This window comes from Mauremys mutica, chromosome 10 (genome assembly GCF_020497125.1).
Source record: "Mauremys mutica isolate MM-2020 ecotype Southern chromosome 10, ASM2049712v1, whole genome shotgun sequence".
In the NCBI taxonomy this organism is placed as follows: Eukaryota; Metazoa; Chordata; order Testudines; family Geoemydidae; genus Mauremys; species Mauremys mutica.
Genome location: NC_059081.1, coordinates 678,849 through 694,705, shown reverse-complemented (window position 1 = coordinate 694,705; position 15,857 = coordinate 678,849).

Genomic DNA, 15,857 nt, shown 5'->3' with positions numbered 1-15,857 from the left:
CAGGGGTAGGCCGAGGCAGCAGGTCCAAACCCAACTTTGCCTGTGATGAGCAGGCTGATACTGCAGCCTGCCCCAGAGTGTGGGGCTAGACAATGACTGGCAGTAGCCAATACTGAGGCAAGGTGGGGATAGAGGGTGGGGGTTCCCTGAGAAGGGGAGACCCCGAGAGAAAGGGGTTACTGCCAGGGGCAGCACCCCATGTGAAAGGGCACCGGGTCCAAGGAGGGACACGGGGAGCCTGAAGACAGGCGGATCACCGGCCTGCAGAGGGCGCTCCAGCACTGGACAGAGCTAATTCCCGGAGTCACCAGCAGGAGGCACCGCGGGGGGTGAGTCCAACCCGTCTACAGGGCGCTTCTGGCTACGCCAGGCCCAGCCTCTTCCAGCAGGGGGTGCTGTGGGGAATGGGGCAGGAGCTGGCAGTGGGGAAAGTTCTGGTTACGCCAGCCCCAGCCTCTCCCAACAGGGGGCGCTGTGGGGGACGGGGCAGGAGCGTCGGCAGTGTGGGGAGTTCTGGCTACTCCAGACCCAGCCTCTCTCCGCAGGGGGTACTATGGGGAGTGGGCCGCCATGGGGCTGATGGCCAGCAGGCGATGTAGGTAACACAGGGTCTGCGCAGACACTGCGCTGCCCTAATGGCATTGATCTCAGCGCTGCGCCTCTCATGGGGAGGTGGAGCTGTTAGGTCGGTGTAGTGGGTGACTGACGTTGGCGGGAAGAGCGCTGTAGTGCAGATGCTGACAGAGTTCGGTCGACGTAAGCTGCCATACATCAATCTAGCTCCGTAGTGTAGACTAAACCACAGTGACCTTGGAAACGGAGATCTGGCCTGAGGGGTGCCCCTGGGTGGGGCTGGCCACCTCCCCTGGATGGGTTTGAGTTGGGAGCGTTGACAGTTGTGCACTAAGCGCGTGCAGTGAATTGTGCACTCGGAGGTGACAGTCCTGAGCAGCGTGACCCTGCTGATGTCAGGGCAGTTACTCCCGAGTCAGACCCAGCCTGCACAGTGCTCAGGGACAGATGGGAGCTAGGAACTCTGGGGTTCAGACTCTTACAGCAGGGCCTGGGTCTGGTTACTTCCTCCCTATGGCCTTGCCTACACAAACCCACTCTCCCTCTGCTCAGACTGGCTCAGTCTGTTGTGGGAGCTCTAATGCAGCTGCCAGCAATTTTCAGGTGCCAGGTCACAGAGACCTGCTCTGAGCTGCATTAGACAACAAGGTGCTCAAAATGCTTGTAGTTGTGTGGAGTCCTGTCTGCTCTGGTGCTTCCTCCACCGGGTTAGAACAAGTGGTGGCAATGGCTCGTAACTTGACCAAAGCAGTCCCTGTGCAGACAGTTTGTCTCCTTTTCTCCAGCTGTACAAGGGAGACTAATAACAAGGACCCAGCTCCCAGCAGCGGGGCTGTGAGGCTGAATGAATCAATGCTTGGAAATATCCTTGGGTGGAACGGGTTTGACAAAGAGGGTATTATTCTTCTCTAATGTTCATTCCTGTCATTCATGCTCTTGCCCACTAGGCAGCAGCACAGAGTTAGATTGCAGCCTTGGACACAGATGATGAGCTGTCCCTCTGGCCAAGTCCTGGTCTCTTCGGAGGGCTGTGGAGCAGTGTACTCAGCATAGGGGCCTGTCTACAGTAGCTTGGCCTTAGCTCCTGCACCTGCATGGACAGTGGTGCACTGAGCTGAGGCTTAACACTTCTGCGCATGCTCATCCCCAGAAAGGAGATGTACCTCATCCCATTCTCATCTGAATCACAGAAAAAGGGAAACTAGAATTCAGATGCAGACTTTTTACAGCAAGTGTCATTCCGCATTGGAGCAGCTTTCCAAGAGATTCATAGATTCCAAGGACCACTGTGATCATCTAGTCTGACCTCCTGTATCACACTGGCCAGAGACCTTCCCCAATGTAATTCCTAGAGCAGATCTTTTAAAAAAACATCCAATCTTGAATTTAAAATGGTCAGCAATGCAGAATCCACCATGACCCTTCATAAACTGTTCCAATAGTTAATTACTCTCACTGTTAAAAATGTATGCTTTATATCCAGACTGAATGTCTAGCTTCAGCTTCCAGTCACTGGATTGTATTAGAGCTTTCTCTGCAAGGTTGAGGAGACCATTATTAAACATTTGTTCCCCCTGTAGATACTTGTAGACTATAACTGTCACCCCTTTACCTTCTCTTTGTTAAGCTAAATAGACCGAGCTCCTTGAGTCTGTCACGATAAAGTGTGTTTTCTAATCCTTTAATATTCTCGTGGCTCTTCTCTGAACCCTCCAATTTATCCACATCCTTCTTCAATTGTGGGCACCAGAACTGGATACATTATTCTAGCGGCGATCAAACATAGAGGTAAAATAACTCCTCAGAAGAGCTCTGTAGAGCTCAAAAGCTTGTCAGTTTCACCAACAGAAGCCAGTCCAATAACAGATATGACCTCACCCACCTTGTCTCTTACCTTGGGACCACCATGGCTACAACAACACTGCAAACAACTCTCTGCTCCTACTCTAGGTTTCCCTGTGTCTGCATCCCAGGATCACATTAGCTCTTTTGCCCACAGCATCACGCTGCTGTAAAGCCCAACGTATAGGGGAAGCTGTTGGGCCAAAAGACCAGTGGGAGCAGCACAAGCTGGGTGCTCAGGAGCAGCCTCGTGGTGTTTAGAGTGTGTGTGGGGGGGTTGCTGCTCAGTGTGTGTGGAAAACTTCAAAGATTCTGGAGCAGCTAAAGAAGTGGGAGCTCAGGGAGGATTTTTTTAAGGGGCGGGGGACAGCTGGGGAGAGCAGGTGCCAGCTTCCCCTTCCATCCCAGCACTGCTGTGAGCAGGTCCAACAGGTAACTCAGAAATGGCTGGTGGAGTCTTGAGGGAGGATGCCCAGTGATGTGGCAGAAGGAGTCCAGTAGTGAGCAAGAGAGAGAAGCAATTGGCATTAGACAGAAGGGACAGTAAGTGGGAAGCCAGTGGGTAGGGACCCCTGCGGCACAGTTGTGTTGTTGTCCGAGTGCCAGGAACAGAACTGAAATTGAGAGATTCCAGTTCAGGAGGAACAAGAAAGACAGAGATAGTAGGAACTTTAGTAGATTCTATTTAACTTCCTCCAGATACACTATTTCCATTCCACTAGTATATCACCATATGATGAGAGTATATCATCTGTTTTTCCCCCCAATACAAAACAAAAATATTTATTGAATGCTTCTGCTTCTTCTGAATGGTTCATAATTCTACCATCATGGGGCACTGGAACAGAGGGGGCCGTGCCCCCGCACCACTTTTAACAGCCGTAAGGGCGAACGATGGGGGAAACGGAGAGAGAAGAGTGAGTGGGGGGTGGGGCCTTGGGGGAAGGGGTGGCATGGAGGGCGGGGCCATGATTTGGGTGTCAGTGGCCACCCCACTTTTAGGAAGCTTCTGCTGCTCCTGCTACCATTTCCATCTAGTAATGGGCCAGGATTTTTTTTGTTCCTAATATATTTTTTTTAAACTCATTGGCCTTAACTCTGCTGGCCATAGATTTCTCCATGTGTCCCTTGTATTCCCCAAATTAAAAAACATAGTAGGAGAACCAAAAAAGTGCCACCGTGGCTAAACAAAAAAGTCAAACAAGCAGTGAGAGACAAAAAGGCATCCTTTAAAAAGTGGAAGTTAAATTCTAATGAGGAAAATAGAAAGGAGCATTAACTCTGGCAAATGAAGTGTAAAAATATAATTAGGCTAAAAAAGAACTTGAAGAACAACTAGCCAAATACTCAAAAATTAACAATTTTTTTAAGAACATCAGAAGAAGGAAGCTGCTAAACAACCAGTGGGGCCACTGGACGATCAAGATGCTAAAGAGGCACTCAAGGACAATAAGGCCATTGCAGAGAAACTAAATTAATTATCTGCATCTGCCTTCACGGTTGAGGATGTGAGGGAGATTCCCAAACCTCAGCCATTCTTTTTAGGTGACAGATCTGAGGAACTGTCCCAGGTTGAGGTGTCATTAGAGGAGGTTTTGGAACAAACTAATAAACTAAACAGTAATAAGTCACCAGGACCAGATGGTTTCACCCAAGAGTTCTGAAGGAACTCAAATATGAAATTGTAGAACTGCAAACTGTAGTCTGCAACCTATCATTTAAATCAGCTTCTGTACCAAGTGACTGGAGGATAGCTAATGTGATGCCAATTTTTAAAAAGTACTCCAGAGGTGATCCTGGCAATTACAGGCCAGTAAGCCTGACTTCAGTACCAGGCAAACTGGTTGAAACAAAAATTGTCAGATACAGATTAACATAATTTCTTGGGGAAGAGGCAACATGGTTTTTGCAAAGGGAAATCATGCCTCACCAATCTATTAGAACTCTTTGAGGGGGTGTCACAGAGTGTGGGGGAGTCAGGACCCTGCACTCCCCACTTCTTATGATTCACCGTGACTCTCAGCCAGCCAGTAAAACAGAAGGTTTATTAGACGACAGGAACACAGTCCCAAACTGGGCTTGTAGGTACAACCAGGACCCCTCAGCCAGGTCCCTCTGGGGGGCAAGGATCTTAGACCCAAGACTTGGGGTTCCCTGCCTCTTCCCAGCCAGCCCAGAACTGAAACCAAAAACCCCTCCTTTCCTCCCCCTCTCCCTTTGTCCACTTTCCTGGGCAAAGGTGTCAACTCTCCCCACCCCCTTCCTGGCTCAGGTTACAGGCCCAGGTACCATCCCGCACCTAAAGTCACCCCCTGCTCTCCCCTCCCCCATGCAGACAGTCCCAGTAAAACTAGTATCAGAGGGGTAGCCGTGTTAGTCTGGATCTGTAAAAGCAGCAAAGAATCCTGTGGCACCTTATAGACTAACAGACGTTTTGTAGCATGAGCTTTCGTGGGTGAATACCCACTTCTTCTTTTGCATCCGAAGAAGTGGGTATTCACCCATGAAAGCTCATGCTACAAAACGTCTGTTAGTCTATAAGGTGCCACAGGATCCAGTAAAACTAAACGACATCCCCAGGTCAATCCACCCGGCTCCCTGCTGCGTCACAGGGTGTCAACAAGCATGTGGACAAGGGGGATCCAGTGGATATAGTGTACTAAGGTTTTCAGAAAGCCTTTGACAAGGTCCCTCACCAAAGGCTCTTAAGCAAAGTAAGCAGTCATGGGACAAGAGGAAAGGTCCTCTCATGGATTGGTAACTGGTTAAAAGATAGGAAGCAAAGGGTAGGAATAAATGGTCAGTTTTCAGAATGGAGAGAGGTACATAGTGGTGTCCCCCAGGGGGTCTGTACTGGGACCAATCCCATTCAACATATTTATAAATGATCTGGAGAAAGGGGTAAACAGCGAGGTGATAAAATTTGCAGATTATACAAAACTACTCAAGATAGTTAAAGTCCCAGGCAGACTGTGAAGAGCTACAAAAGGATCTCTCAAAACTGGGTGACTGGGCAACAAAATGGCAGATGAAATTCACTGTTGATAAATGCAAAGTAATGCACACTGGAAAACATCATCCCAACTATACATATAAAATGATGGGATCTAAATTTGCTGTTGCCACTCAAGAAAGAGATCTTGAAGCCAATGTGGATAGATCTCTGAAAACAACCACTCAATGTGCAGAGGCAGTCAAAAAAGTGAACAGAATGTTGGGAATCATTAAGAAAGGGAGACAGATAACAAGACAGAAAATATCATATTGCCTCTATATAAATCTATGGTTCACCCACATCTTGAATACAGAGTGCAGATATGGTCGCCCCATCCCAAAAAAAAGATATATTGGACTTGGAAAAGGTTCAGAAAAGGGCAACAAAAATGGTTAGGGGTGTGGAACGGCTGCCATATGAGGAGAGATTAATAAGACTGGGCTTGGAAAGAGATGACTAAGGGGGGATATGATAGCGGTCTATAAAATCATGACTGGTGTGGAGAAAGTAAATAAGGCAGTGTTATTTGTGCCTTCTCATAACAAAAGAACTAGAGGTCACCCAATGAAATTAACAGGCAGCAGATTTAAAACAAACAAAAGGAAGTATTTCTTCAAACACTGCACAGTCAAACTGTGGAACTCCTTGCCAGAGGATGTTGTGAAGACCAAGACTATAACAGGGTTCAAAAAAGAACTACGTAAGTTTATGAAGGAGAGGTCCATCAATGGCTATTAGCCAGGCTGGGCAGGGATGGTGTGTCTAGCCTCTGTTTGCCAGAAGCTGGGAATGAGCGACAGGGGATGGGTCACTTGATGATTCCCTGTTCTGTTCATTCCCTCTGGGGTACCTGGCAATGGCTGCTGTTGGAAGACAGGACACTGGGCTGGATGGACCTTTGGCTTTCTACAATTCCTAACTCCTGATTTATATTTATTACTATCAATGTCGCCTTTTTCCCATTTGTTATATTTTATTTTTTATAGTTGCCTTCATTACTCCACTAAGCCAAGTCAGCAAAGAATCCTGTGGCCCCTTATAGACTAACAGACGTTTTGCAGCATGAGCTTTCGTGGAATACCCACTTCGTCTATAAGGGGCCACAGGATTATTTGCTGCTTTTACAGATCCAGACTAACACAGCTACCCCTCTGATACTGTAAGCCAAGTCAGTGTTTTAACCAGTATGACCTTCTTCCTCAGCTGTGGAATGGTGGCTTTTTGGACATCTAGTAAGTGTTCTTAAATGATTCCCAATTATCATTACAATTTTTCTGTTTAAATTCTTCCTCCTGGCTGTTTTGACTAATAATTGTTTTTAGCTTTATGTCGTTGGCCCTATTAAAGCACCAAGTGTGTGTATGTATCTATTACTGGTCTGGACTTTACTCCACATGCACATTATAAATGTGACCAAGTCATCATCACTTGTACCTAACTACCATTAGTTTTTAATTCTGTAGTCAGTTTGTGTTCACATGGGGAAAATGCTGTATGCACTCGGGCTGGAGCAGCTGTGAGATGGGTAAGGGTACGATTGGTGGTAGTGATCGATCTATTAGGGATTGATTTATCGCGTGTAGTGTAGATGAGATAAATCGATCCCCGATCGCTCTGCCATCGACTGCTGAACTCCAGCTCAGCGAGAGGCGGAAGCAAAGTTGACGGGGGAGCGGCGGCCGTCGATCCCGCGGCACGAGGACATGAAGAAAGTGATTCTAAGTCGATCTAAGATACGTCGACTTCAGCTACGCTATTCTTGTAGCTGAATTTGCATATCTTAGATCAGGCCTGCACAACATGCGGCCCGCGTGGGCTCACTGTGCGGCCCCTGGGGGTGAGTAGGCAAGTGGCAGGTGAGGGAGGGGGGCTAAAGAGGCGGATGGGCAGTGGTGGGGGCTGAGGAGGCAAGCGGGGGAGCAGTGGGGGCGGGCAGGTGAGCCGGTGGCAGGGGAGGGGGGCTGAGGAGGCGGGCGAGCGGGCAGTGGCAGGGGGTGAGTAGGCGAGCTGGGGGAGATGGGGGGCTGAGGAGGTGAGTGAGGAGTCAGTGACTGACCTGTCCTACTGATCTGGTCTGGCTCCCAGCCCCTCTCCAAGGGTTGCTGCTGTCTGGAGGTGCTGCCTTCTACGCCTTCCTCAGTCCCACCTCATTCATTCAACAGAACAATTGATTACAAAGTGGGGGGAAGATCTTATTCTACTTCCAGCAAAAAGACATTTTTCTTTTACCGTAATTATACTACCTTAGGGGCCCGCTGTAACATATTACCAAGGTTCAATACCCCTGTTTCAGTGGGGCAGCGCTGGGGAAGGAGGGTTTGTTTCCGCGGGGCGGGCGGTGCTGAGGGAGGGAGTATTTCAGGGGGGCTGGGCAGTGCTGGGGGGGGTGTTGTGTTTCGGGGGGGCTTGGCAGCACTGAGGGGGGTCAGCAGGACCAGTGGGGTTCGGCCCTCAGCTGTTTTCTTGGGAGTAATATGGCCCTCGCCGCTTTATGAGTTGTGCAGATTGATTGTGTTAGATTGATCCCCCCCACACACACCCCAGTGTAGACCAGGCCTATAACAGTGTGCACGTTACACTTGTGGGGCAGGAGTCTATAGAAAGCAGTGCAGGGATAGGTGTTGGCTCTGGTCACCAAGTGGAGAGTCGTAAAGTGAACATGCACAAATGACGGGCAGAGAATGCCAAGCCTGAAGGAACTGCACAGCTATGAGAAGGGGAATTCCCTTGAAGCATGGAACTATTATTGTAGGCTGAAACTACAGAAGCAGAGCAGTTACCAGGAAGAGGAAATGTATGAAATGCATCCTGGTCTTCAGCACCCAGACAGCCAGTCAGCAAATCTCACTGCTGCTGGACCAGCCCCATTGATAATGATTTAACACCATGTAACATCTTTGTGTGCCTGGCTGGGTCCTGTAGGCAGCAGTTGTGCACCAGGTACAGAGACAAAGGCAGAGGAGGACTCTCTTCTCGCTATCCTCATGAATTAATGTTCCTATTGTAGTTAGGAGGTAGAACATCCCTAAACAGCTCAGCTTTCTTACTCCAGGAGCTTCTATCCCACAGCCAAGACTATACTCCAGAAGGCCACGTTATGAAAGCACATCTCCACGCACGCAGATTGGAAGGAATTTCTGGCAGGAATCAACCATTCTGGGGCACAACTTGAAAACTGGAACTAGGTATTCCGATACTACGCTGAGGTGGAAGCCATGCCCCCGCAGCGGCAGAGATGCAGCTAGGGAGAGATGATCCAGAACCCTGCCCAAGGGAGGGAGAAACCTGGGCAGTTTTAACAGATTCAAACAGTACAGCTTGGCCAAGCAATAACTAAGATATGGTCAGAGGGAGGCCATGATGTTCAATCTGGACTAAGAGGTAGGACTGCCAACTTTCTAATGGCACAAAACCGAACACCCTAGCCCCGCCCATTCCCCCGCGGCCCTGACCCCCCTCACTACGTTCCTCTTCCCTCGGTGGCTCGCTCTCCCCCACCCTCTCTCACTTTCACTGGGCTGGGGCAGGGGGTTAGGGTGCAGGAGGGGGTGAGGGCTCTGGGGTGGGGCTGGGGATGAGGAGTTCAGGGTGTGGGAGGGGGCTCTGGGCTTGGGCAGGAGGTTGGGGTGCAGGGGGTGAGGGCTCTGGGGTGGAGGAGGGGGCTCTGGGCTTGGGGGGCTAAGGAGTGGGGCTTGGGTGCAGGAGGGGGCTCCAGGTTTGGGGGGCTCAGGGCTGGGGCAGGGGGTTGGGGTGCGGGCGGCTCCTGGTCAGCGGCACAGTGGGGCTAAGGCAGGCTGCCTGCCTGTCCTGGGGCTCCATGCTGTGACCCAGAAGTGCCAGCAGGTCCGGCTCCTGGGCAGGGAGGGGGGCCAGGAGGCTCTGTGGCATGCGCTGCTCTCGCCTGCAGGAGCCGCCCTCCCAGCTCCCATTGGTCAGGAACCGGCCAATGGGAGTGCAGAGCCAGCATTCAGGCAGCACGTGGAGCCCCTTGGCCCCCCTGTCTAGGAGCTGGACCTGCTGGCCACTTCCGGGGTGCAGCGCGGTGCCTCAGGACAGGTAGGGACTAGCCTGCCTTAGCCCCGCAGCACTGCCAACCAGGCTTTTGACCGGAGCCGCCAGGGTCCCTTTTTGACCAGGTGTTCCAGTTGAAAACCAGACACCTGGTCACCCTACTAAGAGGGGATGTGATAGAGGTCCATGAAATCATGAATGGTGTGGAGAGTGTGAATAAGGAAGTTATTTACCCCTTCACATAACACAAAAACTAGGGGTCACCCAATTAGGCAGCAGGTTTAAAACAAGCAAAAGGAAGTATTTCTTCACACAACACATAGGCAGCTAGATAAGTTCCTGGGGAATAGCTCTGTCAATGGCTATTAGCCAAGATGGGCAGGGATGCAACCCCATGCTCTGGGTGTCTCTAAGCCTGACTCCCAGTGTGACACTCTATACCGGGGTCAGCAACCTTTCAGAAGCGCTGTGCCGAGTCTTCATTTATTCACTCTAATTTAAGGTTTTGCGTGCCAGTCATACATGTTAATGTTTTTAGAAGGTCTCTTTCCATAAGTCTATAATATATAACTAAACTATTGTTGTATGTAAAGTAAATAAGGTTTTTTAAATGTTTAAGACGCTTCATATAAAATTAAATTAAAATGCAGAGCCGCCTGGACCGGTGGCCGGGACCCAGGCACTGTGAGTGCCATTGAAAATCAGCTCATGTGCCGCCTTCGGCCCCCGTGCCATAGGTTGCCTACCCTTGCTCTATACCTTGGGGGAACATCCTGCACCCCCACATTCATCCTTATGATTGTGTGGTATCCAATGCAAAGTTTGTCATGTCGGGCAGCGGTGAGCTGCAGCCAGTTCACACGAACCGGTTGTTAAATTTAGAAGCCAGTTTAGAACTGGTTGTTAAAGGGGTGGGCAAACTCTGGCCCGTGGGACCGTCCTGTCTGGCCCACCTGAGCTCCTGGCTGGGGAGACTCCCCCAGCCCCTCTCCCGCCTTCCCCCCGTTGCAGAGCCTGGCACCAGTGCTCTGGACCGCTCCTGGGCAGCTCTGCAGCTCCTGCCACTTTGAGCAGCATGGTAAGGGGGCCGGGCCAGGGCTGGGCAGAGGGGTTGGATAAGGGGCAGGAAGCAGTTGGAGAGGACGGAGGTTCTGGAGTGGTGGTCAGGGGATGGGGAATGGGGGGGTTGGGTAGGCGTGGGAGTTCCAGGGGTCTGTCGGGATGGTGGTGGATGAGGTCGGGGTAGTCAGGGGGCAGGGAGCGGGGCGGGTAGGGGATGGGGTCCTGGGGGGCAGTTAGGGTGGGGGGTCTTGAGAGGGGGTGGTCAGGGTTTTTTTTGATGGGTTGCAGGTTCTGAGGGGGGCAGTCAGGGGCAGGATGTGGGTGGGTGTTGGATGGTGGGGAGGATAGGCTGTTTTGGGAGGCATGTTGGGCTTGTACTCACCGGGCGGTTCCCTACTGGGTCTTTGGCGGCACTGAAGGGCCCACCACTGAAGAACTGGTAGGGAACCAGTTCCTAAGATTTTGGCATCTCATCACTGACGTTGGGTGTCTTTGGAAAACTCACGATGCACTGAGCATTGTTGTTACAGTAACGTTATAGGTTATAATTTCATGTATATCGTTATGAGGCTGAAAATGTCTCCTCATGGCTTAAAACAGGCCCAGGCAAAACTCTCCAGAAGCAGAGGGGCAGTTCACACCTCATCAGGGCATGTATGGGACAACCCAGCCCAGCCTCACAGGAACAAAAGACACTGGCCTAAGCAGCAACAAAGGATCTGTTGGACTCTTGAGTGAGTCACCCCCACTTCCCTTGGTCAGTTTGGGACTACGATGAGGTAATGCTCACCTGACTTGAGGGGGAGAGGGGCAAAGCCAAGATGGAAGAAAGAACATGATAAAAGGGAGAGAGGTTTCCCAGGCTCTCTCTCTCTCTTCCAGCTCCAGCTCCAGATACCACCACCAAGCGACTGAAGCGCTGATCAAGAGTCTGGCTGAAGGGCAACCGACCAGCCTGTGGTGAGAAGCATCTAAATTTGTAAGGGCACTGAAAGTGTTAAGATCAACTTATAGAATGTGCTTTTATTTCATTTGACCAAATCTGACTAGTTGTGCTTTGACTTATAATCACTTTAAATCTATCATTTGTAGTTAATAAATCTGTTCATTTATTCTACCAGAAGCAGTGCGTTTGGTTTGAAGCATGTCAGAGACTCTCCTTGGGAGAACAAGTGTGGTGCATATCAATTTCTTTGTTAAATTGATGAACTCATATAAGCTTGCAGTGTCCAGTGGGCATAACCAGACACTGTAAGACAGAGGTTCCTAGGATTGTGTCTGGGACTGGAGATATTGGCTAGTGTCATTCAGTTGCACAATCCAAGCAGCGGCTGGTCAAAAGTGCTCACTCAGGTAGCTGGGAGTAGCTTACATGCTAGAGGCTGTGTGTGAACAGCCCAGGAGTGGGGGTGGCTCCCAGAGTCGAGGGTTGGAGTGACCTAGCAGATCACCAGCCCAGATGACACCAGGGGAACGTCACAGCCAGATGCTGGGAATGGACGACAGGCAGGGGCGGCTCTAGCTTTTTTGCCGCCCCAAGCACGGCAGTCAGGCAGCCTTCGGCGGCGCGCCCGCGGGAGGCCCCCGGCCCCGCAGATTGAGCGGTGCGCCCGCGGGAGGCCCCCGGCCCCGCAGATTGAGCGGCGCGCCCGCGGGAGGCCCCCGGCCCCGCAGATTCAGCGGCTCGCCTGCGGGAGGTCCCTGGTCCTGCGGATTAGGCATAACCGCCGCCGAATTGCTGCTGAATCCACATGACCAGCGGACCTCCCGCAGGCGCGCCGCCGCAGACAGCCTGATTGCCATCCTTGCAGGGACCGGCAGGGCGCCCCCCGTGGCTTGCTGCTCCAGGCACACACTTGGCGTGCTGGTGCCTGGAGCCGCCGCTGATGACAGGGGATGGATCACCTGATCATTACTTGTTCTGTTCATTCCCTAGAAGCACCTGGCATTGGCCACTGTCAGAAGACAGGATACTGAGCTAGGTGGACCTTTGATCTGACCCAGTGTGGACGTTCTTATGAGTGTCACCCCCAAGGAAGGAGAGTGATTGTTTAGAGTGGACCAGGGAGATGTAACTGGTAGCAACAGGGAAATGAAGGAGTGTTCCAGGCAGGTGCTGCAGAGCCATAAGAGATGTTGCCCCAGAGCATCTGGGCAGCAACACGCTGGTGTACGTTCCATGCAATGTTCCCCTAGGGCCTGGCTGCTCCCAGTGTCAGTCTGGTACAGGGAGTGTAAATGGAGAGGGCAGCTTATCGTTCTGAGCTGCAGATTGGTGGCTACAGCTAGTGGGCACATTTCGCCTTGTCTAGATACATTTGCACCAGCATAATCCAATCAGTGTAGTTCAAGGGGTGCCGATATCATCCTTGTTACAGTCCTGCTGCCCTGGCGCAGGGTGGGATTGCACCACTCTAGTGACATTCAGTTAGGAGGTGGTGGGACCAGGGGGCCTGAGTGAATCCCTGGGGGAAGAGGGGGGAAGCGGTACCAGTGCCTTAGTGACTCCTGGGACAGGGGGTGGGTGGCAGTGATATACCTGAGTGAATCCCTGTTGTGGGTGGGGGTCAGTACCGGTACCTGGGTGGGGGTGGGTGCAGTGTGGGTGTATGAGTTAATTCTTGTTGTGGGGGATGGGGGCAGTGCTGGTACCTGAGTGAAACCCAGGGGGGAGGGGTTGCAGTGAAGGTGCCTGAGTGAATCCCTGTTGTGGGGGGCGGGGGGCGGTGCCTGAGTGAATCCCTGTGGGGAAAGGGGGGGCCGAGTGGGTGCCTGAGTGAATCCCTGTTGCAGGGGGTTGGGGAGTGTCAGTGCCTGAGTGAATCCCCATTGAAGTTGGCCCCACTGGCTGAGGGCGGCTCCTTGGGAATAATCTTTCCCCTCTCTACCAGCTTGGGGGTGGTTTCCTGGGAGCTGCCCAGGACCCTCCTTGCTGGGAAATTAAGAACTTCATCAGGCAGTTCCCTTCCTTCCTCTCCATCATTGGGAGCAGGTGCTGCAGTGCCTGACGTCAGCCTGTGAAAGCCTCTTCAGCCACCCTAATCTCATTCCTCTGGAGCGAGGACACATCTGATGTGAACACGATCCTATCTCTGAGGAATCAGTGCTAATTCCTTCAAAAGGCCCCAGTGCCCCAGAGCAGCCTACATGCCCCAGAACAACAGCAGCGCCTGTGCAATATCAATCCATCATCCTTACATTGCAGAGAAAGGGAATAGCTCGTTAGCGCTGGGGGTGGGGCAGGCAAGGACAGAGGAAGCAGTGAAGGGTGAGGAATAGGCAGGGGCAGGCGGAGGCCAGGACTCCAGCTGGTCTGGGGTGCAGGCTGGGGCAGGAGGCAGCTACCAACATTTCAAGGAAAGAAAGGCCACTGGCTGGAAAAGACAGGCCCAGACTGATTTTGTTAAGAGCCCCCAGTGTACACTGCCCAGAACCCCTTGCATGGGTGGCAGCATCGGCTTAATGCTCAGCACGTTAGCTCAGGCACCCCCGGGACAGGTAGGAGGGCACCCTAAGCCAGGGGCAGTCAGTAGCTGAACCGCGGGCTGAATCCGGACCGCCAGCCGCTTTTGAACACACCCCAGAATCTTTGTATTTACTTTTTATCATTGTTGGCTTTTTATTATTATTTTCTCTGAAGTCTGGACCTTGACTGTACCTTGACCAAGAAATTTGGACCTTGACAACCCATAATTGACTCCCCCAGTAATAGAAGTACAGTCAGGGCCTGTTAGACCCAGAGCTAAGGTCCTGTGGGGTGGGCTGTCCCCGAGGATGGGTCTCTTCTGGCCCCACATTTTGAGCAGTGGATGACCTTTGACCTTGGGAATGTGAGAGGAGAAGAGCTGTGGCTAGAAACATCCTCATGCCCAAGCACTAGATGGCCTGAACCCCGGAGATGAAAGGCAGTCCCAGGGCATCATTCCCTGCTGCAGTGCTTGTGCCTGAGGTCAGGACCGATGGAAAACAGGGCCTGGTAGTGTGAATCCTGTGCCTGTGTCACTGTCTCTGGACATGCATCCGACCAAGTGGGGATTCACCCACGAAAGCTCATGCTCCAATACGTCTGTTAGTCTATTGGATGCCACAGGACTCCTTGCTGCTTTTGCTGACTCTGGAGTCTGGGCATGTGTCCCTCTGCACCCCTGCATGCGTGATTCCCTCCATGCGTGTGCGTGAGCCTGTGTCGGTATGCACTCACTTCCTGCCACCCCACGGCTGCAGAGTTGCTCTTTGCATGTGCTGTATGTTCCCCGGGATGGGCAGAGACAGGCTGCATTTGTCGAAGACCCTTCTCCGGAAGTCTCCTGGCTCCTGCATCAGGGAAGGTCGTTCCTGGGCTGTCTCTGCTCTCTGAAAGCAGAGATTTTGTGCCCATGATAAGACAGAAAGCTGGGCTGGATGCATGCTTCAGCCAGAGAGATGTAATGCAGACACACACATCTCCTCGCCTGCCTCCCAATGCCCCAGGCCGCATCTCCTTGTGTGATGCATCCTCCCCTCCCCCACGGCTGGCTCACCCCAGTGACATCATCCCACAGATTAGAGGGCAATCTCACTTCAGAGAGGCAGGAAATAGGAGCCCACTCTCCCCTTTGAAGTGCTGATCAGGTCAGTGACCAGGGACCTCCTGGCTTCTCGTCTCAGGCAGGGGGGCTGGCTCCTGCTCACAGGAATGGATCGCTTCCCCCAGTGTCACAGAGGAGCTGCTGCTGCTAGTGTGGCAAATTTTACAATACAGTAATTCCCAGCACAGCCTAGAGCTAGCACGAAGCAGGCAAGTTCCTCACAGTGCCCCTCAATCCTGCCCTGCAGCCCCTCCGCTGGCTATTCCACCCATGGGGGATCCCCCTCCGCAGTGCGGGCAATGGATCAGGGGAAGGTGGGCTGCAGAACTGAGGTGTCACAATGTTTCCTCCTAGAGATCCTGCCCCGCAGACACTAATCCTCGTGCAGTGGGAGTGCCCATGCTGGCCTCGCTCCCAGCCACTCTCCTTCCCTGCCTTGTGCCAGCCCTGTGGCAGAGGAACATGGGGTTGTCTCATTTCCAGGAGGAATTCCTGCCCCTGCTTGTCCTTGCCAGTCTCACATTTGCTGCTTGTTAAAGCCTCACAGCAGGAAACTGACTCACTCTGCTGCCTCTGCCTCTCCTGGCTGTGGGGAGGCTCCACAGCCTGGAGCAGGGAAGATTCCTAGACTTGCCTTAAAGGTACATGCAGCAGCCTGCAGGCCTCACAGTTCAGTCTCTTTGCAGCCTTTCTCGGTGACTGACCCATGCCCCTGTCACACCTGAGTTTTGTCCTCCCTTTGCCAGGTTCCTTCCTTTGACTCTGATCCTGAGGAATGACAGTGGGACCCGCTGGACACCATTCAA